General features: G+C 40.2%; 1 long non-coding RNA gene across 1 annotated transcript; it reads right to left on the bottom strand.

The window, feature by feature from the left end:
* Window positions 1-2,980: 2,980 nt before the first annotated feature.
* Window positions 2,981-5,474, bottom strand: LOC147751864 (uncharacterized). Its single transcript, XR_015315729.1, has 2 exons — window positions 5,041-5,474; window positions 2,981-3,248 (listed from the first exon to the last, which is right to left on the bottom strand). It is a non-coding gene; the product is annotated as an uncharacterized LOC147751864 (long non-coding RNA).
* Window positions 5,475-25,395: the final 19,921 nt, after the last annotated feature.

The following is a 25,395-nucleotide window of genomic DNA, read 5'->3' as shown; positions in this document are numbered from 1 at the left end:
CGCTATCGCTATATTTTTATTGTTGATATCTAATCAGTTGATGCGGAAGTGGTTTTTCTCAAACAGAGGCGAACAGAGGCCGGTAACTTGACAGCAATGTAAGAGCAAGATGATAAATTACTGTGTCATTATTAATCCAGCTGTTACGTTATGTACGCTACGGAGTTTCTTTTGGCTAGTTGAATAATCGCGTACCCAGAGAGCTATATCGCACGTCGCGCTGTCGGTTATACGCAAGGCGATCTGCCCATACGTGTGTCGAAAGAAAGCTCAAAGCCTACAGGACTAACAATTAATGGCAAAATTAGAAAAACCGCAGATTTCAAAACAGGCAAGCCCATAAGGTTTCCCTCGATTCATCGAAATGCCTTATAGGCGACTCTATGGGGTTCGATTTCAGAGTCATCTCATTGTCTCACGCGTCGTCAAAAAGCGCAACCTCATACGAAATCTGTCGCCCTCCACAATTCCGGAAAGGTTAAATAACTTTTTTGGTTATTTGTCGCTATATCCTACTGACCTCAGGGTACGCCGTACGACTGGAAGTCGACAACTAAACTAGAGGATTCTGCCAGCTCCGTTGGTCGTATGAACTCAGTGTTTCTGCCAGTACTAAAAGTATACGAGCTTTCGATCGCCAGAATAGGACTTCTGCCAATACGGATTGTTCCGAAGCTGTTGATAAGTCACTCTGCTTTACGCATGGCTACCGCGGTAACCGTTTCTAGTGGGATTTGAACTCTTACAAAAGTTATTTCATGGAAAAGTGTTCGCCTTCATTTCGAAGTTGTCGATGGTACCGCAATAGTAACATGCCGTGTCTGGGGCAGTTTGCAGCATGCTAAACAAAATGCATTTGTTTCAGGCATAATCCGCTGAGGATTCACTGTCGAAGCTATATTCTTCATTGGGCCTCGGAAGCTATCCCATATCTCACTCTCTCTGTTGCTAAAGTCGGATTGCCTTGTTGGTGGAAACAAACGCTTACGTGCTGATATGTTGGTAGTCACTTTAGCCTTCACTCTGACCTTGGCTCTTCCGGTAAATACTAATTTTTAGGATGACAAGAAAACCATTCAAAATCGTTTCCGATCAAGTGCTTTAGCTGTATTCAGTTATAACACGGTCTTGATCTTAAACACAAAGGCCGCTGGGTACATCAATGTCGCTCCAAAAACCCATGGGAACTCCAACCTTCATCGAAGCCCATGTATTAGTCATCTGGCTGACTTTGTAGAAAAGACGCTGACTACTCCAGTCGCCTCGTATCGAGTTTCGCTCCCATTATCATCGTTAACTATTCTACCAAACACCTGGCTCCCACCACGAAATGAAGTGTGTATCTCTCTACGTCCGTATTCGAACCTAGACCTAGACATTATTAGCAGGCAGATACGTAATCCACTAAACTATCACAGGAGCGACTAATACAGGACACAAGTTCACCTTGTAGAAAATAATGTTAGCTATAGAAGTTTTCGTGACGTTTGATTATAGGCGTTCCATATGTTCCACAGAAATCTGTCCAGCTATGTGAAGCCAGGTTTCTGGATCGCTACCGCGATAGAGTTCTACCGCTAACACTGTTTCGTGTAAAGTAAACATATGGAGGAACTCCACCTGTATGTCCGTGAAGGCTTACAATAAATATCCTCGCTCGATATCGATCGTTCTCCAGACGGACAAGCCAACTGCGCTCCGAAGCAATTGATAATTAGGTGGTTAGCTGAGGTATATAAATTGGTCCAATATTTAAAACGCGTAATTTACACTGAAAGGTTCTATATAAAGAAATAACTTTCCTTACTGACAGGTGCTATATAGTACGTATCGTCAAGGGCACTCAAACCAATAATACATGTAGAATTTTCATATATATACGCAGCTGCATGTAGGATTTCTATTGCCCTCTCGTTTGCCTATACATACATGAAACCAGTGTAAAAAAAATCACGAGAGGGATGTCGTTCGTTCAGTAGGATAACGCACTGACACATTAGACAAAATTATACACGACCTCCCTAGCAGCTGACCGATGGCCAGATAGGCTGGCAGGGGTCAGTAAAACGGCCTCCGCGGTAGTCAGACATTACTCGACTGAATTTCGCCTTCACGGCGTTATGAACGGCATCTCACACGCGTTGAGGTTTTCGCGCAGCGACCGTGGACGAGGTACAGACGCATATAACGAAAGGGTATAATGAGATCAATTGCGACAAGAAACCACGTACCAACGTTTAAGTGTTGCGAGCAACTTATAAGGACTTATAAGCTGCTTTCAGTGTTTGCGGAGCTTATATCTAAATAAATATAAATATATATTTTCAATAACTATTAGTATCTGCGTGTCTTCTTTTCGTATAAACGATTATCAGTAAAGCTGTCTAAAAATGTAGAGGGTACTATTAATCATCTATGTTATTTATATTTATTAGTTTCTTCAGCATTTTTTTTTTAAATATATACACTGTTAGCCATTTTGAACTTATCGTCATAACACACTATTATGGGTAAACAATATGAATGTATGGTCACAAATGATTCTGGTTGTTAACTATGGCTAAACGATCACTATTCTGAGAAGCTGTCTATTCTTAAACCCGTGGTTTGAAGAATAAATTTCTTTAGCCTTTAGCTCGAAGAAGCCTTTTTCATTTGGACGTTGCAGAACGTTGTAGACGATATCTAATACGGCGACGTTATTTTGGCACAGCTGATTGACAACAAACGCCTGTCTGAATGTTGCATTGCTTTAAACGAACCGTTAACAACCCGACATTTACGTCCTTTTTATTCTAACTAATCGATTTACATATTACCCATAGCTTACTTTGCGTGAAGATCGCATTTATCTAGAAGCAGTAGTATGAGCTACTGTAGATAGAGCTTTCTGCGTCCTACCCTGCGACCGTAGGTGACTGGACAGTTGTAGCGCAAGACAAAACGTAACGAGAAACTATCTAAATGGATAAAATAATGATTTAGCAGAAATTCATTCATATTTACTTAAACTTATGAGAGCCTATGGCGTCTGAGCTTCCCAATCGATTTGCAGCCGCATTGCGGGACCGTTGCTAGGCAATTTTGCAGTAACGATTTGGTTAAAATGTTACACGACAAACATAAAACAGAAGAGAGAAGAAACGCACACGTGAATTTCTTCACGAGCCTTATATACTGCTGTTGAACGAAACGGATTCGCTTATAACGTTCGTCCAGCGACGTTTCCAGAAGGCGTCTAAGACCATCTGTAATAAAAATATCAAAAGATAATTCATATAGGACTGAAATTTCAACCAAATAGAAGACAAGCTTTTTTTAGCCTGTCAACTTGTTGTCCGCATCCACAGACATGATACAGCGAACAATACTACGCACGTACCGCGTAAGAGAGATCCAGTGTCTGGCTAATTGGTCAAATGCGCGGTTTAACCTAGTCAGTTACTTGAAGTGAATTCTGAACGTCTGGGCTTATAAAGCCACTTTTTACTCCATCGTGGAACCCTTATATGAGGTTTGCTTGTCTACTATTACATCTAATTGGCGTTAATGTGACTGATCATAGTAGTAGTAACTGTTTTGACGTTTGTCTTCTTTCTTGGCCGGTTTGTTTAATACTTATGGACCCCTCTGTTTGATTTGGTCGGCAGCGTCAGGATTTCCTACTTACCCCCAATACGCGAGCAGGTCCTGAAATCAGCTATTGATTTTCTACAAATGGATTAAATAACTGAAGCTCAAAGGTAGATGGCATACCATTTATCGTGTCATACCTCCCGCACCGATTTGATGAAGTTTTTTGGAGACGACTGATCTTAAAATTGGAGAACGACCTATAGCTTTGTTTGTATTTATTGTGCAAGCCCGTTCTCAACACAGATACACAAGAGTCATTAATCAGCTCTACGATCTCGTAATTGAAGACGTTAACTACTTTGAGTTTAGCGCACTGTTGTTTCTCCGACTTAGTTCCACAACGTACAGATCCTAAGCTTTCAGCGTATGGTGGCCATATGGGAATATAAGAACATTTGCCACACGGATTGCAACGAGTAAAATTAGATTCGAATGCGACACGAGTACTTCGGAGCTTGAACCGACGCGTTCAACACCCTGGTCTCTATTAAGCGTTGGATTTTGTCTGAAGATTTAACTACGGTGATGTTAGGAGACAATGGAAATTATACATCTTCATCAATATCTAGAAGAAGTACAACCTACTGAACTGCGTTTCGACGTACCTATAATTTTAAGACATAAGTTGCTGTATTTATCAGTCACACTTGGTTTAGGCCGCACGATTTAGTTTGAAGTAGAAGTTCTCGTCATATTTAACACTTTTAGAGTCATATGAAGTGTTTCTGTCGGTTAATATGCTTCCCCTTAACCCGGCTTCTACCTGTCATTCAAACTGCTGCAAAGTACTACCTACCCAGTACTCACGCTGTAGCGGACGAAAGGCTGGATGCTATCATTTGAATCACCCTAGGTACTTCGTAGATGCTGACTTCACGGGTTTCTTCATTTTTCGAAATGTTCTATAGGCATCTTATCGTCGACTTTTTCTCATTTAGTACATTAACAATTGATCTATACAAGAGTAAAGAGAGAGAAGCCAATACTTTTGATCTTTCGATTAGTCGTGAAGTGCTCACATGCGGCCGATAACAACGAACGTCTTATTAGCAGGCTTATCGCAACTGCCATTCAGATCTAAAACATATCGTATCGCTTTTAGCTCGGCTACTATAGGACTGCTTGTTTTACCTCTAGAAGTTTAGAAGTAGGAAGAGGCACACACACTTCTCTAGCTCTATCATTCTGGTGTAAGAAGCATTACTGTGATGAACTGGGATAGTTCAGTGAGTTCGTTTGTGAAGACTACTAATAGGGACACATGTTATAGTTATTAGGATCATCACGTGGTCAAGGCATATAACAAGTGGCATTTCTTCAATGCGATCAAGTACAGGCTTTTGTATATGTAACTGAGCAATAGTAACGATTGCATGAAGCGTTCCAGGGGTAAGCAGTACGTACCTTTATAACTGATCCTCCCTATGAACGACTCGTATAAACTGCCCAGTGTGAGTTGATGTTGGCACTTTTCCCTCTAGTCGTAAATTCAATTTCACGCTGTTTGTTTTTCGAAACTATATTTACAATTGCGTCGGTAATTTTCAAAAATAATATATAATTGCGAATTTTTAACGAAAAATGTCTGATTACACATTGGATACATTGTTGATGTTATGGCCTGCAGTGCATCACAAAAATTCCGGAGGTAGCCAAAGAACGTAACTGATAACGGTGCGATATTATATCGTAGGCATTTTTTCTAATTCTTATGACCGCGAGAGTTCATCATAGCGGGCCCACTCATTTGCTATTCATGGTTTTTCTGGACCAGTTCATGGCTGATTTTTTCTGGCCTAAAACTGCAGACGTATTAAGGTTAAAAAAAAGGAACAACGTCGTTGTCAGAATTTCGACGAGGATCAATTACTACCGAACTCCCGCTAAAACTATAAGCTCGCTATGCCCGTTATTCAATGACTACCTTATTGCCCGTTTTCTGCGTTGCGGTTTCTGAAAACTTAAAAAAGACCTGTCGGAGACAAACCGAAGGATCCTCAATAGGGTTGACGTTTAAAAAAAGGCCCGATAATTAATCAAAGTGGTCCAGAAGCTTGTTTTTGGTACATCTGAATCTTTTATGTAGAAATTAACAGTTGTTTAGAAGAACAGAATATCAATTACTGCCCAGACAGATTTGTTGTACTATTAAAAAATTCTTTGCGAATTAAAGAAGCAATATTCTGAAAGTAACTGGCCAGTTAATGAGTACGGATTGAAGATGTAAGTGCAGTAAATGACCGTCACAAATGATATTCCTGGCAGATGCAGGAAAATGTAGTTGAAGCCATTTTGTTTGTTTAATGAAAACATTTGAAACGGCTCCTAAGAAAATCCGGATTTTCATTGCTTACCTTATACATACATATTTACATATGAACCGCATTGCCTAACGCGGTTTATATATACATACGTGACTAGGATGCCGTGTTCGTAGGTATTGGGATGTAGCAGGTCTGGTCAGATCGAGAAATCTGGGATTACTATGGTCAGTTGATCCATAAGCATTTGCCATTTCCTAAATCAGTCCATAGTGGTGTTCAGTGAAATTCTGGGTTAGCGAAAAGTAAAGCTTAAGCTAAAGAGGTGCTCTAATCGGTATTGGCCTAGGCAAAACCAAATTCAGTCTTCAGAGTTCAATGCAACACTGCATTGAATGTTTATATACCTTCACCTCCCATTTTTCCCATCTCTTAAAAGACTCTCGCCGATAAGCTACGTTGACAGCTTAAACATGGAAATCGTTTTTTCCTCGTGTCATTAATAGATGATATGAGTTTTTTTGTATAGATATAAAGAAACGCATTTCACCAGCTTGATTGCAGTTTAAAAGACATCAAGGGATGCGGCTAGATCAAATCATAGGATGCCTTGGATTTATATGTTATACATGTTATATATGCATCGTTATATATGTTAAACAGAGAAAAAATTTTGTAAATACAGTGGCTTTGCACAACATCGACATCAAGCCAAACAACTTCTTAACGATTCGTAAACTATTTTTATAGCGGGCCGGTTCCTACAGTCTTTAAAGCTGTAAATTCGTAAAAAGTCGTATCTGGGTTATATATACACGTATATCTGGGCGCCGCCCCCAGATATACATGTATATATTCACACGTACGTTGTTCCTGAAATATTTCCTTTTCGGATAATGCTATGCTTTAATTGCTTAGCTTCAACTAATGTCCAGCGATGCATAATACGTAGCGGAGACTACTTCTACCATGTCCTGCAAGCTGTACATATATATACACACATACATAACATGTGTATATATATAGTTTAAAAATTCGTATCATTTGTTTATAAAACGCATCTAGATAAAAACAGACATTTCAAAAATACTTTTTGAGTGCACTGGCATGTACGCTAGGTTCGAAAAATTTAGACCAAAACGATTCGTAAATGAACGTCAAAATTTCTTTTGCTAAATAAGAGTGATAATTTTCTAATAGCAATAGTAAGTGACGTGACACTAATGAGTCTAGGCTCTTTGAAGTTTCGCTAAAACTCGTTCGACATAATGTTTATAATGGGATTGGTAGGGATTCATATGATCTAACACGGCTTGACGGTGCTTTTCGTTGACTTTGTACCCTAGCGAAAGACGGATACTATTCTGTTTAATAATGTTCGTCCGTGATTTTAAGCAAGTTTATGCAGTATTTTTCTAGTCCTGTCTAGTGATTTCGTTTCGCTCGATATGGCGACATAATATCCTGCTCCCTGGGTCAACTAACACGAGTCAAATAGTCTGGCATATGATCATATATGAATTTTGTTTTTGTTCAAAATTGAATCATTCCTGGAGCAGTCGACGAACTAGCGGCCTATATTCAGGTCAACTCTAGAATCACCATGTACGATTCCCAAGAAAGCATCCAGTATAACCGGAAAGTCATTAGAAATAATTATTTGCATCCTTCATGATTCCTTTGCTCCGTTAAGCTTTTGCTTTGCGATGGATGCCAATATCTACCTGAGACTTCGGATATCCGTGGAGACTGGCAAGAAGGCAGAGCGCCGATTCAGAAAGGTGAGAAAGATCATAGCCCTCGAGGACTATGATCTGGTACAAAGACATTTAGCAATCGTTGATCCTCACTCGTATTCAGCAAAAAAAATGTCTTGTCTCCATCGTGGTATACGCGTGGTTTTATTCTGTAATTTGTGAAGGAACTGCTCTTGTCTAACATAGGCAAAACTTATGCCTGCTGCTAGAGAAAGCCCACCAAATGTATCCCAATATATATTGAACGTCTTATATAGATTTCTTTATATTCATCACATTATTATTATATACATTAACATATTAGGGAAAATGCTACAGATCTAATATAAGACTTCGACAATATATGAAGAGCCAAACTAAGAGGCTAAGATTCGTTTGTCGTCCCTAGACTCAGGCACACGGCCAGAAACACACAGGCCGGGAACTACATCCTGCTACTCTGCCGCTATCTATATGGCCTCTATGGTGAGTGCAGTCCAGAGGACGCCGAGGTGCCATAGATGGCCATGGCTGTAACGGTACCGTTTTGCATTTTATGCGAGAAACTGAAGCAAGTGAGCCGAGAAGCAAAGAATCAAGAGCAGGGATTTGCCATAGACCTCTGCTACGCCACTTATACGGTAAGTGAAGGGGAACGGATTGCTACGCAGCAATGCTCCTAAGCCCCTAAAGGGTCTATAGTGGCGGCATAGGCGCAGCTACATACCAGGAAGCAAGCTAAAAAATATGTTCTGTCCCAGAAAGCTTCGACGGCTCTGGAGAACGAGAGACGAGTCGAGAACGCAAGTAACGGGCCGCGGTGATTTTCCCTTCTTTAGTGACTTATGAAGAAATAATGCAAATTTCTGACGCACTAAAAAGACCCGTTCTTCGTACTACCAATGCTGGTCCCCAGAAATGGCCCCAGTGTCGCGTTAGTGCCTACAGCTGCCCTGCTGCGCAAGCTCGGCTATAGACATGCCGTGCACTAACCTTGCCGGCTTAACCTACGGCCAAGCATTAGTAAGCTGGTTCCCTTCGGTACGCGATATTGGGCTGTGACATTTGCTTGTACGTATAATAGCTACGAAGCTAAGTGGCTGAGGATGGCGAAAAGGGTCTTGAGCTGTGTGTTTGTAGGCTCTACTCGAGTGAACGATACGATTACAAGACCTAGTGGGTGCGCAGGATCGCGACGTTGTTGAAGTACCCCATTCCATTCTCACGTATGCCTGCGTATTCGTAATGAAAGTGTCACCAGCCCCTAGCGACGACGGCATGGTTACCTCCTGCTGTCGCACGGTAGCAAAAGTCACGGAAATTCAAATTCGCTTGCTCAAGAAAGAGAAAAAACAGCGACAAGTTCTGTACCGCCTGACATCCGAGGTTATCATACGAGTTCTTAAGATGCCTGGTCCCCTACAAGCTGTTCGATCTGAAGCATTATTTGGTGCCTTTTTCGTTACTGTTATTTTTACCGTCATATTTTAAGACATAGAAACAAATATATTATGAAACATCTACGGATATGGACGACAATTAATCAGTAGGCTCATTTGTATTGCTGGAACCTATTTTTGAAAGAAGTCATGTAGTTCGTATCGGAAATGACGTAAGCGATACAGGAGATCGTCGGTGATGATTCCTCGGGGAAGAAACAAATTATGCATCAATAATTATACCAAAGGAAAAATTACTGTTCTATAATGGCTTCGCGAGTATTTCTACTAGGCGTATATATATATATATATATATAGATAGATTACCCACTCCATTATGAATATCCCATATGCACCAACAGGTTTCATAAAACGATCCATGCTGAAAAACACGTTCGATTCTAACCGGTCTGACCAGTGCCCACTGTGGTGGAAACTTGACATACGAGGTGTGTATTGATTTCTTTACAAATGTGTGTTATTACAAAACTGCCGCTTACGTTCGTGAGGCATTCAGTTGCTACCAGATTCATTGTATACGTTCTGTGCTGTTTGCTGAATTTGTTTCCGCTGTAGTGTAAATGTCGGCAGACTCTATCCGAAATGTAAGCGATGAAGTACCGTATATAAGCAGAGTTTCATAAGAGTTTCGAACTGTTAAGCCGTGTTTCTTGTGTCGTAGCCCGTAGAGAAAGTCAGATCCATATCCCACCGAGAACCATCAATTACACTACCCTCAATAACGGCAGCGTTAGCAATCGCGAACATTAAATGAAGTCAATCACAATGAAGACTATGCTAATCCTTCAATGCGATTAGGTGGACTTAGTGAATACTCGCAACTCCAAATAGATCACTCCGCATATTTAAAACGGATTCATCGCAGTGAACAAACACCATACGCATCGAGATGTATGGTTAGGTGTGCAAAGAATGGGGTCTTTTCACAGTAGTCGGATTTATTTGATTGCCGTGTACGTACGTGAGCTGACAATTTCTTCGTATCTTTACGGATATCTGTTTAGATTAAGGCACCAGATGCTATAAATAATAATAGACACGCGCTGCAAATCGATGGAACGCAGGGCGTTAGATCCGAGGTCAAGCCATAAAACTATTATATTAGTTAACATATGCAGAACCCAGTGAAACGATAATTTCGGCTAGGTTATCGTTATATATGTTGAGCATTTAGAAATAGGAAATGGTCTCTTCTTTTTTTCTTGCTCTTGCCAGCGTCGTCGCGCTGGAATAGCCTATTTTTTTTCTTAGATAAACGTGTCCTTTAATTGGACTGATGTTATAATGTATGTGTAAGCAGAAAATTCTTTCTTAGCTGATTCTAGAAAAGCCTGTTCTGAAGAATTTATCGGAGTGATAACCATACCTTGTTTACAGAAAGAAGCGGTTTTCGTTCAATGTTTTCGTAATGTCTACTTTTAATACGACAAAAGATTCATTTCTGTTGTACTCTTTTAATTTCTGAGCAAACGCACAGATTAATAAATACCGAAACTTAAAGGATCATAAACATATATTTCAATTAGCTTACTAAAGATCATAAATTTAATGCAGAATTCACTACAATAGTCAGCTCCATTGGCCGGTTATTTAACCCAGCATCTCGAACGAAGAACGACACAGGGCACGCGCCAACCCATTGCACAAAAGGCTCGAGGCCAGCCAGTCATTTACCTGAAGTTGGTGAAGGTGCACCGACCGAACAGTAATAGTGGGATTGGCAAAGGTATCTGTGAGAAATCTTTTCGGATTGCGAGACGGCGGCAGCAGCGGCAGTACGTCTTCTGTTAGCAACAGAAGCAATTGTGTTATAGGGGATGGTTATGTGCGCGGTGTTTCGTCTCAGTGTCTGCTCTTGTTCGAAATACAACACCAGGCTGATGGCAGCGGCTCCCGTAGTGGCAGAGGAGAACGCCCGCATAGGAGGAAAAGTAAAAAGGAGGAAGTCAACGAGGCAAAAACGAAAAAGCAAACCTTCTTACTCTGCTGATTAGATAGACACTCGCAGCAGCACTCAATGAGTTTGCCCGCAGCTCTTACTAACTCGCTGTAGTTTCGGTCTGTATCCGACCGCCTGTTGGCCGATAACCACTGCTTGCTTATATGTCCGTCGTCTAAATGCTGCAAGCTATTAGTTCAAACGGCGCTGATGCTGTTTCCTTAACGTTCTTACATTCACTCTGCGACGTCGTACGTTTGCTGCTGTTTTGCCCCCTTCCTTCCATGTAGAGTCATTTCCAGAATTAACCCGGAAGACGGATTCTAGTATAGACCATGGATCCCGCCAGTGTGGCCACCAGCCGTCAGCCACTCAACGGCTGTTTCTTGCGTATATGACTGCTACCACAACATACCCTACTGCTGCCAGATTGGGCCAATCGACTAAAATGGGAGAGCGGAGGGCACCGCGAAAGGCGCAGAGTGAATAGTTCCATACATGTTTCTTTCATGGGCCTGCCGTCTTAAGTAGAACGTGTATTTCTGTGTTGTATAATCGACTACTATCGGGGGCCGGCATTGAAGCACAAACCAAACAAAGTCAAGCCACTTCTCTCGCTACTCGGTGAGCCTCATTGGATTTTGTCAGTCAATTGTCTACCTTTAACTAGAATGTGCCTATAATGTGTTTCTTATGACAGTAATTTCAGTTGTCTACTTTTTTACATTGTTTACATTTTGTCTGGTTTTGCCTGATCAAATCACGCACTGGAAATACTGGGTGTCCGACATTGAGCGCTTTTTGTAGCTGGTGAATACGAAGCTGAGGCGGTTAGGATTGTGTAAGACACTGATGACTGAGGTGCAGTATCGGACAGAGTATCCGACAGCGTTTATTCCTATTTAAGCCCTATAGCGCGCGTGAAGTATCAGCTGAAGTGGATGTCGCACTTCGGGCGATTCTGAGCAAGAGGCAGACGTTGGAAAGCGGGTGTATCTGTACCAACATGAAACTAAATGTTTGCCCAACGTTGAAGGAACGGCATGGAAAGACAAATGTATTGCTTTTGTAGACAAGATTCGTCGTTTACAAGACCAAGCACTTTTTACCGTAAACTGAAAATACTAGGTTATTTTTAATGGGAAGAAACGAGGGCTTATAACACTGAGATTTCGATGGCGAAAAAAAATTACGGTTACAGCTGGAAAAAGTGGACATTCGATTAAAGGGCAAGTAAAATAGATAAGAGATATCTTTACGCATGTGTACGTACATGGCACATGTAAATACATGAATAACGCGTTCTAGTATTTCGGTGAGTTTGCGACGGCAGACATCATGTTATTTCCATAGGCTTCTGTGCTTTGTAATATCTAACGGCTGTAATTACCTTGTTATTTGAAAATGTTTCGCATAATAATGTTTTCAGTGCGAAAAATCGTCAAGTAGCTATATATACGTCCTAATGACAGGGAAGAAGCCTGAATAGATACGGAACCTAGTGGTTCCACAAAACGTAGCAGAATTTCGAAAAAGTCGCCTTACTCAGCTTAATACGTTCGCCGTTCAGGTAAGCGATTTAGGTACAATCCCCACTAAGTTTTAAGGGACAAAATCAATCGGTAATTATAGTCCGCCCGCAAGTTTCACCTCCACCAACGACCAAACATTTGTCAAGAACCACATATATTTCCGAACATAAAGCTGCTCTTGAGCTAATATTGAATATTAGGAATTAATAAAATGATTATTATTACAATATACAAAGCATAGGGAAAAGCAACTCTTAAAAAAAAAACTCTAAAAAAAAAAAAAAATGTATCGTTAAAAAGAAAAACAGATCATATTTTAATCTAACCAAATACGAGTCCAACTACGATTCCAAATTTCAATAATAGTGCTCAATTTTTAAAGGAGACAACAAATCAACCTAAGATGCGTTACATATGATAGAATTGTAGTTTCTGGAATATCTAATCCACAACTTCTGTTTGAGATCTGAAAATGTACTGGCTCAAACTAGTTTATACTGCGTCGGAAAACGATAAGTATGGTTGTATGCAATGTTCACAGGCGATTTAAAACGAATTCTGTGGTCTGATGAAGCCATTTCCGCTTTCGGTCGCTTATTATTATTTCAGAGAAAAACCCTAGTCGTATATTAGACTGCTCGATAACTTACTGCGTCTGGGAAGCTGTTTATTTGCTCTACAGTTGTCGTCATTATGTCCTAATTGCAGAATTTTGTTTCAGTTCCCCGCTGTAAGGTAGATATCTTTTTGTATTGTATTTTTTTTGAAAACCAGGCCAATACTTTCGACCTTCCGCAAAATAAAAAATGCCCTGTTAAGAAAAAGAATGGTAGCAATAACAAATGAAAAGCAACTAGATAGTGAAAAGAAATAATCCGACAAGGAACAAATCCTAGAAGAACGTAAGACATCTCTTTTATTTTTATTTATTTCTTTTTCGCGATCCTGTCTGAGTGATTTATAATTTTTGCGTTACGCCTTTTTCATTAGTTAAATCCATTAAATTCATGCAGAATCACTGGAACATATTTTTATACTAACGGAGAATTATGCCTAATCCTGCACTAAATTGCATATATCTAATTTATTTCGTTAAAATTGATACTAAGCGTTTACATAGAGAAAGCGTTACATTTCTGACTGAAAAATATGTCCCAAAGATGTTCTTCCCACCTCCTTTGATATCCTTCTCCCTGTCTTGTTTTACCTTTTTCCTACAAATCTTCGACAGCATGGAAACCAAGGGCACGCAGTTATTGCGAAGACTAAATGATGCGTTGGCTAACTAAACTAGACGGATTAGGGCAAAAAGCTGCTGTGAGAAAGAAGACAGACTAATAAGGCAAAGGCAGGAAAGAGGATGTGGTACCTAGTTGAACGAAAAAATGCTATAAACACTGAACTACAAATGCGACCACTTGGAACATTTCATCTCGAAACAGAATAGGCAGATAAACTGGGCGCGCACAGCCAGGCTTTGTAGAAGAAAACGGGAGAAAGATGAAGGAGCGAAGGGAACACCGATCCAACTGCAAAACCTGCGCCAACAAAACGTGGCCAGGAGCACATTTCGAAGGACGGCCAACAGGCTCCCGCTTGCTCCTTTGGGAAATCACCGCACAACAACCTCATAACACGAATAGGGGCGCTGGGGTATCAGCAGCTACATCGACTAGCTGCCGGACGACATGCATGATCTACACATGCAGTAGAACAAGACGTTCCACGAGGCCAGTTGAGACGTGCACTAACGCTGCAACAACTAGCGACTGAAGAGAATAGTCAGTGAAGATAGACAGATAAAGAAGACTTCAAATTCGACAGCGATATCAAACAAAACTGACCTTATAGTTGTGGAATCGACGAAAGTATTTGCCAAGATACCGGTGGTTAAATAATTACGGTAGCTTTTGCACAGATTCCATCATGACGCAGGCCGATCAAGCCATTTTTATCATGCATATATTCTGAGCGGACGTAACCGCCGTTTCAGCTCCTAGAACCGCCCTTTAAAAATTTTGTTTTAATAACATTTTGAACGTAATTTGTACGTAAAAGCGTCTGGTGTACTCGCGTCATTGACCCACGAAGGTGGAAGACAACTTTTCGGAAAGATTCAGTAAAATGGAACGCAAATTCTGTTCATTATTTGGCCGTCTTCTTAAGTGTCTCACATTTAATTTTTATTTTATGTATTCAGTTACAATCAATCCATGCAGATTTATCGATGAAACACAAAATCTGCTAATTTGTAGCATTGATATCTACAGATATTTAGACACATATGAGCATATACTAAGCTAACTTATAATTAACATTATTATACTTACTGAGCTGGGAATACTTACATTAATAATCGACAGACTATTAATGTAAGAAGTGAGGTTAAACGACTTAAAACTCAGGGATCGCAAAGATGGGAGATGTTCGCCTAACGCTATTTGCGGCAGTACGTGGCTGATTAGCACCGATATTGCGTACGTAGAGATCTCAAACGAAATCCATGTGCTATTACCTCAAAGCAAGTTTGTACACTTTTGCTTTAATGTATGGATGTTCTATGACATAATTTTTACAAAGGGTAAGCAATAATTGTTGCCCGATTGAAGCGCTCGTTGTTTATCTGCTTTCGAAACGGTCTCTGACTTTTTTTTTATAGAGTTGATAGGGAATGGACATTTAGAATCGAATGTGTAGTAGAATGAGACTGAAAAATTGCTACCTTAATGGGATTTTAATACTAGCTTTTAAAAAAATAACATAGCTACGCACAGTGTTGATGTGTTCCCCAGGTTTCATGGACAGCTACAACAGCTCCCCACAGACACCACACATAAAGATGCAGATCCGTCTAGGCTCGAAAAAACCTATCAAACCCCTGTTAGTGTTCAAATACGGTTTACGTATATTTTCGTATTTCGTTTCTGATGCATACCCTTGAACTTAAATCACAACTAACCTTACCAGTTATAAGCGCAAAAACTGTTCCCACTGACTAGCCTATTTTGTTGAGGTCCTCAAGATGTTATTTATGTCTCGATTTGGGTAGTTGTCGTAAGATTCGAACAACTCCAAATATAAAATTGAAAGGATGGTGTTACACAAATTTTAAAATTTGGTAGCTAACTCGTCGCAACGGTCACCCTTCGCTATAGACAAGGCAAAGCCAAATTTCCGTGTCAACTGGCCATAAAACAAGTTAAATGTTATCAATTATATAAGGAACTAAGTTCCGAGTAGTAACTGCTGTTTTTGCTTTATAGCTTTCACCTGATCTCATTTAAACGATCAATTTTCTTTGATCGTCTCGACAGAATCCTATTGAATATATTCTGCCATTAAAAATACATTACGTTATCGTATATTTTTCATTGCTCGTGATGTATGATGCAACTCTCCGGTTGCGAAGTGGGTTTCAAACAAAAATTAGCAGCGCAATTTTCAGGTGTCAATTCAAGTCAAAAAGATAGAAACTACGGTAATTTCATGTACGTTGATCTTTTTTGTTTCAATAGTATATACTTCGGTGCAAGTATTTGGTATAGGTTCTATTTGATATCATGTACCATTTATTATTACGTTCACAACGTTTCTTTCGAAATTATTTTATCAAGGCGTTATTTTAGGACACCACATTAAAAAATACCAATGTATAAGGTATTTCTAAAAATACTCACATTGGACATAACACCTTGGATAGCCCTGCACATAGTTGGCACGACCTTTTGCTAGAAAATTGGGAGATCGCATGCGTACTCAGAAACGCATGTTATTTAGATGTAAATCCCTAACTAGTTACAAATTCTGAAATGTTCTGTCGCTGACGCGAAAAGTGAAGGCACGTTCACAAAGATGAAGAGTGCTTTTTGAAAGAGTTGAGCATGGTACGGTACGTAAATTGTGACCTAGGTTATGGAACGGGAAAAGGACGAAGGACAGGATCAGGTCAAACCACTGCTTTCGACCCGACGGGCTGACATTGTGGCCTAGTTTAGTGTTGAGGAAAACTCTCGATGGCCGCTTTTTTAGATCGCACTACCTGCGTATGATATTATCCTCTCTACTGGCTCAATGTTTTGCTTTCGGTCGGAATATACAGTGCTTCTCGCCTTCCTATACGCACTCGAGTTCCTGCCTCTCAAACTAGGGTTGGGATTGCAGGTCCTGCTACCAGGAAGCAACGTCTCTGACGAACGATTCCTGCCATTGAGATTTAAATGGGTGGGATGCCCCTGATCATCGTCCTCTTTTTCGAACCCCTTTTTTTTGAGGAATCCTTTCTTCTGATTCACCTCTCTTGCTCCCAGCCCTGTCCGCCATCCCGTATGAGCGAGTGGCACTACGTAGGACGCGAGTTGTCTGTCCGTACAACGTGATGCACACTGTTGAGTCACGCCTTCTTTATCCCACGCTACCACCGCTGTAACCTTACACGTAGATAGAAGGATATCGAAAAAAAGAACGCGAAGGATAAAAGATTTCTGCATTTTCGTGTTTCGTTTCCATATACAGTGAGCAGCCGCACACCGTGATACCATGTGTGCCTTCGTCTGTTCGCAATAAGGCTATGGCTAACCTTGCTTTCGACTTTACGCTCTGCTTATTTATGCTCATCCAATTGCATTGACGGTGTCACTCACGCCGAATTCAGCACCCCGTTCTGGTTCGATGAATCCTGCATTGGGTCCATCGAACGAACCAGACCATTCTTCCAACCCTGATACCAGTACGACTGCCTTTTCTGTTCGAACTCACAAAATCATAGCCAAGCCGCTGCTTCTACACAGAGAACCATTAACAGTATTTCTTGTCCGATAGAGAGCAGAAAACTGCAGTATTCTGCTAGTTGTTAGCTGCAGGCCACTCAGCGCATAACAGCAGAAGCTAAAGTAGGGTCTACATTCTGAGCTTTCTTGCCATATTCTAAGTAGACCGCCAAACACTGAGGTGCGACATATGATTCAGCTGTATAAATGCAACAACGAAATTACATATTGGACCTAAGTTGACTAAAGGCCACTGCTGGCCTCAGTACGGCCGTTGACTACAGTTTCGCGTATCGCGCCTCTTCGCCGCCTACTTAAAAAAAAAATTGACTGCCTAATAGCATGTCCTAAACTGACATAGATGCTTCATTGTTACTCAAGCGATTATACGTATTTTACTCGAAAAGATATCCTCAAGTATAGTCATATATAGAGGCTCAACAGATCTAATGAGCATAATATGACAAAAAGTTACTACCCGATGCGGACGAAGAGATGGATCTTAAGTTAAGAAATGTACTTATATTTCGCATTTATGAAACTATGACTAATGTTGTTGGCTGTTTGGCTTCGTTGCTGGGCATCAATAAAACGTAGTATCATCAATGACAATTATTTAAATAAGGTCTTGCCTATCGAAAAAAACCGCAAAGATCTTAAGTTTCTCACATTAACAATGGAGACCTATGACAAGTTAGCAGTGTCGCGTTGTATTGCAATACTTCACATGCTATCCTAAATCACTCTTCAGATTAAACTGAAAATCCTATTTTGGAAAGAGTAGAATTTAACCTAAAAACGTTACTAGAATAGAATTTCCCATTTTTGTCGAAGGTACTGTGGCGTAATGCTTGATCTAACGACTAGTAAAAGGAAGGCAATGACCAGACCAAATGGGCACCACAGTATTCCATTATATTTCCGCTACGCTTCCATCGGCTTGCTTGAGTACGTTTTTTTCCATTTTTTTAGAATGCCAATCAAATGTCAGATTGTTTCTGTTGTTCAATCAATATCAGACGCCTACGGCTGTTTATACAGCACAGCTAAATAGTTAGCTACTCTAATTAATTGAAACATTTTCCAATTTTCCCAATAAGGAATGTATTAACTTTTCACCTTAAGATACAAAATAAGTCAAGAGGGAAGCTGCTCAAAGAATGATATTGTAACATAGAATTACATAGCCGCCTACTGATGCAAATCGATTCAACCTCCCTCATTTCGTGCTTGCATCCTTGGATCCGAAGAGTGTATTCGTGGGCCGTCCGCGGATCTGTGAGCCTGTGTAGATGTACGCCTAACATTTCCTTGGTGCAGGGCGACTGGCTGTTGACACCGCCGTTTGTTGGTTGGTCCGACAAATTCTAGCCCTGAACCGAGCTACGTACCTTGATCTTGAAGGATTGATTCGCCTCAATCTGGTCGAGAGCTCACAGGTGAAAAAGAAACAAACTCACATAGGAAATCTGACAGCGAGAAGCAAGCTCTTATTTTGATGGCGCTAGCTATCCTCTCTCAAAGCCAATGTTTCAAGATGTCAGTGGCTTCCAGACCTACGAAGTTTCCTTTGTGTTTCTTAATTCGAGTCTGATTCGAAGATGAATAATCTTATATTTTCCCAAACACAGCCATGAGAGGACAACCGTCGATTACTTAGTAGGCAGTCGAATATACTGAAATATCGTAGATTGCTGTGCGCCACAGGTTGCGGACCTATAGATGTCGTATAGTTCCATATCTCGATTAGCTTGCTTTGATTGATTTCTAAACGAAATATACGAGACCCTCGCAACCCTTCAATGTAAGCAAAATACCCTGTTACCAAATCCACAGAGGGGTTGTGAGGAAGCGAGTATGCTAGGTAGAGCCGTCGGATACGGATTATAGCCATGAATCGACTCACTGCCGCCAAGACTGATCGAATTGGACTGTGGGATGTGTAGGAGACAGGGCAATTTCCGAGGGTTTTCATAACATTAGAGTCTTTAACGCAATCGCACATATTGCTTAAATTGAAGTTGTAGCGTCCCCGGCCAGCCAGCGCTAACTAAATATAGATCGCCTACTCTCTAAGCTCCTCTGCGGTATAGCTTTTTCCACGTGATTGGATAAATACACACCAGAACTACTCAGTACGACACTGACATCATACTTGACATGACGGGTTGAAGCCAGAAGCGTGTTCTCGCTGGAACGAAGTGTATTTGTGGTCTAAGATATGAGGTTGACGCCATTCATTTATAGCGTCGCTACCATGACGTGATCAAACATGCAAGTAGCTCAAGCAATTCCTTGACCAGAACAGAAGTACTGATAAGACAAAATCGAACGCTTCCCAAACGTATGTATTATACGCGAACAACCGAGGAAACGCTCCTCTTAATCACTGCATCAATACTGCAATGTGCTCAATAGTTACTTACATAAGCAGACGTGCGTTACGGCCGTAAAAATCTGCATCCCATCAGCCCCTATGGCGGAATCTGCTGGATTTACTAGTGGCAGTTGGAAGTTTGCGTCGCGGAGTAAACTGGTTTGCTTATAATCGAAATAGTATCGGTTAGTAGTAAAACAGCAAGGGACTGCTGTGTGCTTTTGGATCAGAAAAAACGTAATAGCTGTGGGGGTACTCATTTGTAAGCACGAGAGATATTACTTAACAATTACATCTGGATGCCATTCACGTAGACTCTCGGCCCTTACGAATCGTGATCAACTATGCCCTATAACGGAATAATTCGGCGAAATGTGAGATCATCAGTATAAGAATGATATCGGACAGTATCAGAGGCCTATACACAGAGAAAATACGCTTACTTATACTTTCTAATTTATCTAGTTTTGTAATTTACAGTATATTTTTTTGGCTGTCTATTGCACAACGGTTTTCGATTCTCTTTTTATATAATGGTACGTAATATCTCATCGAAAGTTCACTTCACAAGTTGTAACACCTTATGATATTTGCAATAAAATCTTATGCAGATCCGCTTTTGGTAGCATCGTAAACAGTGAGGACGCATGAAGCGCCTATCTGAAGCTCAGCACGTGTAACGCACTTGAGCGAATCTCACACTGTTTTCATACAGTTCGAGTATTTTTGTAAAATGGGATCCGAGGACTGGGTTTAAAGACCTAATCGGCGAGCATGTTGAGAAATATCAGTGGACTTAATTGGCTCGATCCGCGATCAGAGTTCTTTGAACTTAGAGTACATGAGGTGGATGCTAACTGAAGAATATTAGATCATCGAAATGGAGATGCGGTAAATCATAAATGCTTTTGCTTAAATCACCGTAGCTGATTTCGTCTTTCTTCTAATTTCATCTTTTTTCATCCAGTATCTTTAGGCTCGTTCAAGGAATAACTAATACTTTATCACCATCTAGGACCAATCCAGGATATATATGCGCACGGCATTTTCGTGTTTGTTTATGGACTGCACATTCTTCGAGAGTAACTTCATTTCATGCTGTCCTGGATTGCCTTCGAGTTGGTAACTCTATTCCGCTTAGGTAGTTTCAAAACTTGGCTTTATCCGTATTAAAAGCCGTGATGCGATTCCGGTACCAATGCACATCGAATAACTGCAGTAGTTCCTCAAATAGGATTCGAATGAATTTGTGTACTTCAACAAGCGGGAACTGGTAACTGCGAAAAAGCCATTATAGCGTACGGGAAATTACTGTATTTCCGTATAAACAATTATCGCTTTTCTTTTAGCTCTAGTTTTGATAAAGGAGGTATCGATTAAGCCAAACACCTTTTTCAATCGTATTCTAGAAGGACCAGGTGAAATTAAAGGAAGCGTTGCAATAAACGGTAAACTCTACCAAGCGAGTTTATTTCAAGAAAGTGCTAAGCAGAGTTAATTATTCTTCTTTTCCTATATATTTCAAAACTAGTAACTCTTCGAACTCATAGACGTCACATATGCATCTAAAGCTGCCAAACTGTTCCACCAGTTTCAAATGTTACCTTCCCTCATACTAAGGACTCCGAAGTGATCGATCAACAGCAACTGGTAAGAAGTATTTCTGTGACGAGAGCTTTGCTTGATGTCGAAAGCAATAGCTGAACTTGCTAGCGTTGGCTCGCACTTGCAGTCAGATAAAGCGGAATAATATGGCCTAAGTACACAGGCCCATGGGCTACTACAGAGCTGCCCTTCCGACAGCTCAAGGACTGCGCCTTGTATCAGTCGATTGGTAGTCTTGCAAAACGCACGTGGCTTTATTGGTAACCGGAAATTGGAGAACAAGTTGGCTATTGTTGAAACTATCCCCTCAAGTATTCTAGGCGATATACTAGTCATTCAGAGTTAATTTTGTAATTGTATCTGCTCAGGCCACAAGTATTTATCCTGTGTATATTCCGTTAGCGATGGCCATTGCTTCAAACACAGCTTAATGTTGAATTTCTTTAGTACGCTAGATTGATGACATCAAAAAATCACATACATTATATTGTAGTTCCACCTGACGCGTCTTAAACTTCGTACGAAAGGAAACATGTGTGCTTTGTTCAGTTAGCCACATCGTGCATCGGAAGTATATGTGTTACTCGGCATTTTCAGAATGAAAAATACTGATTGTAAACTTAGAAAATGCAACTTCCATTCAAGTTTGTACTTGAAACGAAAGCTGTCGCTATGTTCTGTACAGTCGCTCCAAATAACGCCTCGACGGGTGTTATTGCCCTATAAGGACTAACGACTTGTATTATAGTTAATTGAAACCTTTTCCACCTTTCTTTGAAGCGAACTTTTGAGACAATGCGTCTTTTTTTATGGCGAACCTAGGAACGAACACGACCATAGGCCAGACTGCATAATGCTTGAGATCGCCTATATATGTCTTCCGAGAAAGACGATACAAATCATTAGTTCAGATATTATTTCTGCTCTCATATTTAGATAATTAAATTTTCTGATATTGTAGTTCCTATTGACATTGTGGGATGTTTCACTGTAAGTAATTAGCCAACTTAAATGCTCAATAATATAAAACACTACATTGTATTCCACATATGAACGTTACTGCCTATAAACCTATAAATCACCATTTCGATAAAGCTTTTTGAAAAGAACTCAAGCTAAATATGTCAAACATTTATTTTTTTCGATCCTTACCTTTCTTAGTTCTCTATGTCTATGAGGGAAACCCTGTAATGTTTACGAAATTCTAAAGGTCACTCGATCTATAAAGAAGTTCATAGTGCCTTGCTAACTTCACCATGTTGGTTTTAATTTTATATGAAGTAGAACTATCCACCAGTGTCCTCGGTGGCGGTAGATAAGTGCTTCGTTTGTAGAGGCTGAAACATCATGGGAGCGCTATACTTGCAATGGGTAATGTAGTTGATAAACGTTTTTTCCAATCGTAATTTTCTTTATTTGAACATCAACTAACGGTAAATTATTGTGAAGTACCGTAACTCTGAACAGTCACCAATTATTAAACATTTTGAACCGCAGGTAGTTAAGGTCATGTGGGAAGGCCGTAGCTACAACCTTAGAGAGACAATATTAATTCTATATAACCCCTATCGGTGATACTGTGGTGCCAATACTGTAAAAGAACGTATCAGTTCTGATATCATTACTTGACTTGATTACACAGGTAACTAACGTTAGGTATTTATCGGAGTAAGACTATTGCAGAAAAAAGGATCGGAACTGCCTTCCACTTACCTCAGTCCTAGTTTAGATTGCACTTCTTTTAGCACGATGAACCTTGCGGCTATACTTCGGCGTTTATAATTCATACTCCGTGTAGTTTTCGATCGATACGGAGAAAGTTTAGATTCAAAGTCTGGGTGCATTGTAATCAGGACTGATATTTTTCCCAGCTTTGAAAAAACAGTAGACTGCTGCCCCCTCCACTAATTTATCGAATAGTGCTTCTCAGCGTTACCCACCGATCGTGCTCAGTTTCGGAATAGAGCTCTTAGTTATTTATTGCATATAGTTACTATTATTACATTAATATAAACAAATTATTATATTATATTATACATTATAGAACAGCGAGAAAAGGCGACTAGGACAGGCAGTGCAGAAGGAAACAAGTATTCTCTTAACTCGAAACGAAATAGCTCACTTCAAGACGAATCAGGCGTTAAAAATGTAGAACGAAAATGCTAGCGTACTCTAGGCAGCTTATCTGAATATGTGGTTCTAGCTTGCCAACGAGGTATGAGTTTGCGAAAATATAACAAAATTAGAATTATAGTTCTTGGACTGGCGTTCAAGTGAACGTTTCCGTGTTTAACCTTAGTTCTAAAAAATCTTCAGTTTTTTTAAAAACCAGGAAACGTTTCCATGTTGATTTCGTTTCTACCCGTTTGACCAGAATTTTCATTGGCCTTTGATTTGTGTCCTATTTCTTCTATGCAGTTGAAATCTCTACAAGAAGGTCTAATATTTTAACAGAATTTATTTAGACGATGCTAGTAATTAGACATCGAAGGCCTTAGCTTACAAACAGCTCGAGGCGAGTCTTGGGGTTCCAAGATTTCAGCACTCGCCTGCTAAGGTCGATTCATATTCAAATTGTATGTACTGCCTCGAAACAGCACCTACGGAGTTTTGTCGTACACTTCAAAGAGAGTAACACTCTAACTTCTAGGACAAGCAGATATAGACCAAATATCAATGCGCATTGACAGGAGATCTTTAGTACAAATAATACGTTTGCGGTGGTTTACCTAATTCAAACGTTCACATATAGCATTGGCTCCAAGTACACGTATTTGTCCGCGCTGGTCGTGTGCCACGAAAGTTAATCGACAGGTCACTTGATCTCAAGCGACTCGTGGGAAATCTGTCCTTAGATATGAATAGGCGAAGATCACGCAAAGCGACCACCTGTATCACCGTTGTTTCAATGCATTATTTAGTTAAGAACCTTTGAATAGCGCTAACGATCATGGTACATAATATATAAAGGAATAAAGATTGTAGCTTGTCAGTCTATAATTTTTATTTACTTTTAGCTTGATAATCATCGTTGACTATCATTTTGACATCATAATCAATGACTACTTTTCTACTATTGCAGTTTCCTATCGAGTCCTTATATTGTCGGCTCAAGCGTCTATTGCCAACTTACGCTATTTCCTATAGCCATGCAACGATTTTATGTGTAACGTTAAGACGTGGGCGGAACACCGGTATCTCTTTGCCTCCGTTCCTAGCGATCACACATATGCTTAAACAACACTTCATCATTCCATTGATTTATAGGCCGCAATTGCTCGCGCGGACTAAACAGGACACACTATTAACCGTACAACAAAATATAGAGATTTTCAATGTAGTTAGTACATGCCGTAGTAAGATTAGAGCCTCGACCTATACATATAGTTTTTTTTGCTTTGCTCAGAAAAAGTACTACAATTTGAATAACGAAATTATCAGCAGACATTTATTTGGTTGGAACTCTTCTTGTTTATAATGCAGTAACGTTACATTGGACATTAATATTGTACTGAAGACGGTGCTATCCTTCAGACGAAGTGCTGTTTTTTTTTTCTGCTGCCTCCCTAATCCTCATTGATATTGAAATCCAGCATCTAGACGTGTTCAAGCCTGTCTAACTACAGTGAAGTTAATATACCGCCTCGAGCGTAAGGCATCTAGTGCTTTCCTATATCTCGGAAGTTCACCTTTGACAGTCTCTTTCGAAAAATTACTTTGTATATATATAGTTCAGCTTTTACTTTGAATTGTAAAAAAATGTTCCTTTTTTTCAAAAAAACCTTTTTTTCACACTGCAGATGTTTAAAATGATTACTGTTCTGGTCTATACTTCGCTGATAATGGTAGTAATGGGGTAGTAATTCACAGACTTCAACATTAGTTATATGGCGTGCTCTTGCTCTCTTGCGATTTCCGGTGGTCGGTTTCCTAATGCAAATTCTGTCTTTAAGTTAACCCTATATTGGGGAAGTAGAAGGATATTCTATAGGAACTTTTCGTCTGATCCATCTATTTAAGAACTTCCTATTAACACGGGCGCTTACATCACGATGGTAGTGTTCAAGTGCTCCGTCCTGTTGA

The sequence above is a fragment of the Varroa jacobsoni genome, unplaced genomic scaffold (assembly GCF_002532875.2).
Source record: "Varroa jacobsoni isolate VJ856 unplaced genomic scaffold, vjacob_1.0 contig02277, whole genome shotgun sequence".
In the NCBI taxonomy this organism is placed as follows: Eukaryota; Metazoa; Arthropoda; class Arachnida; order Mesostigmata; family Varroidae; genus Varroa; species Varroa jacobsoni.
Note: the sequence above shows the minus strand (reverse complement) of the source record. Positions and strands in the feature narration are given on the sequence as shown.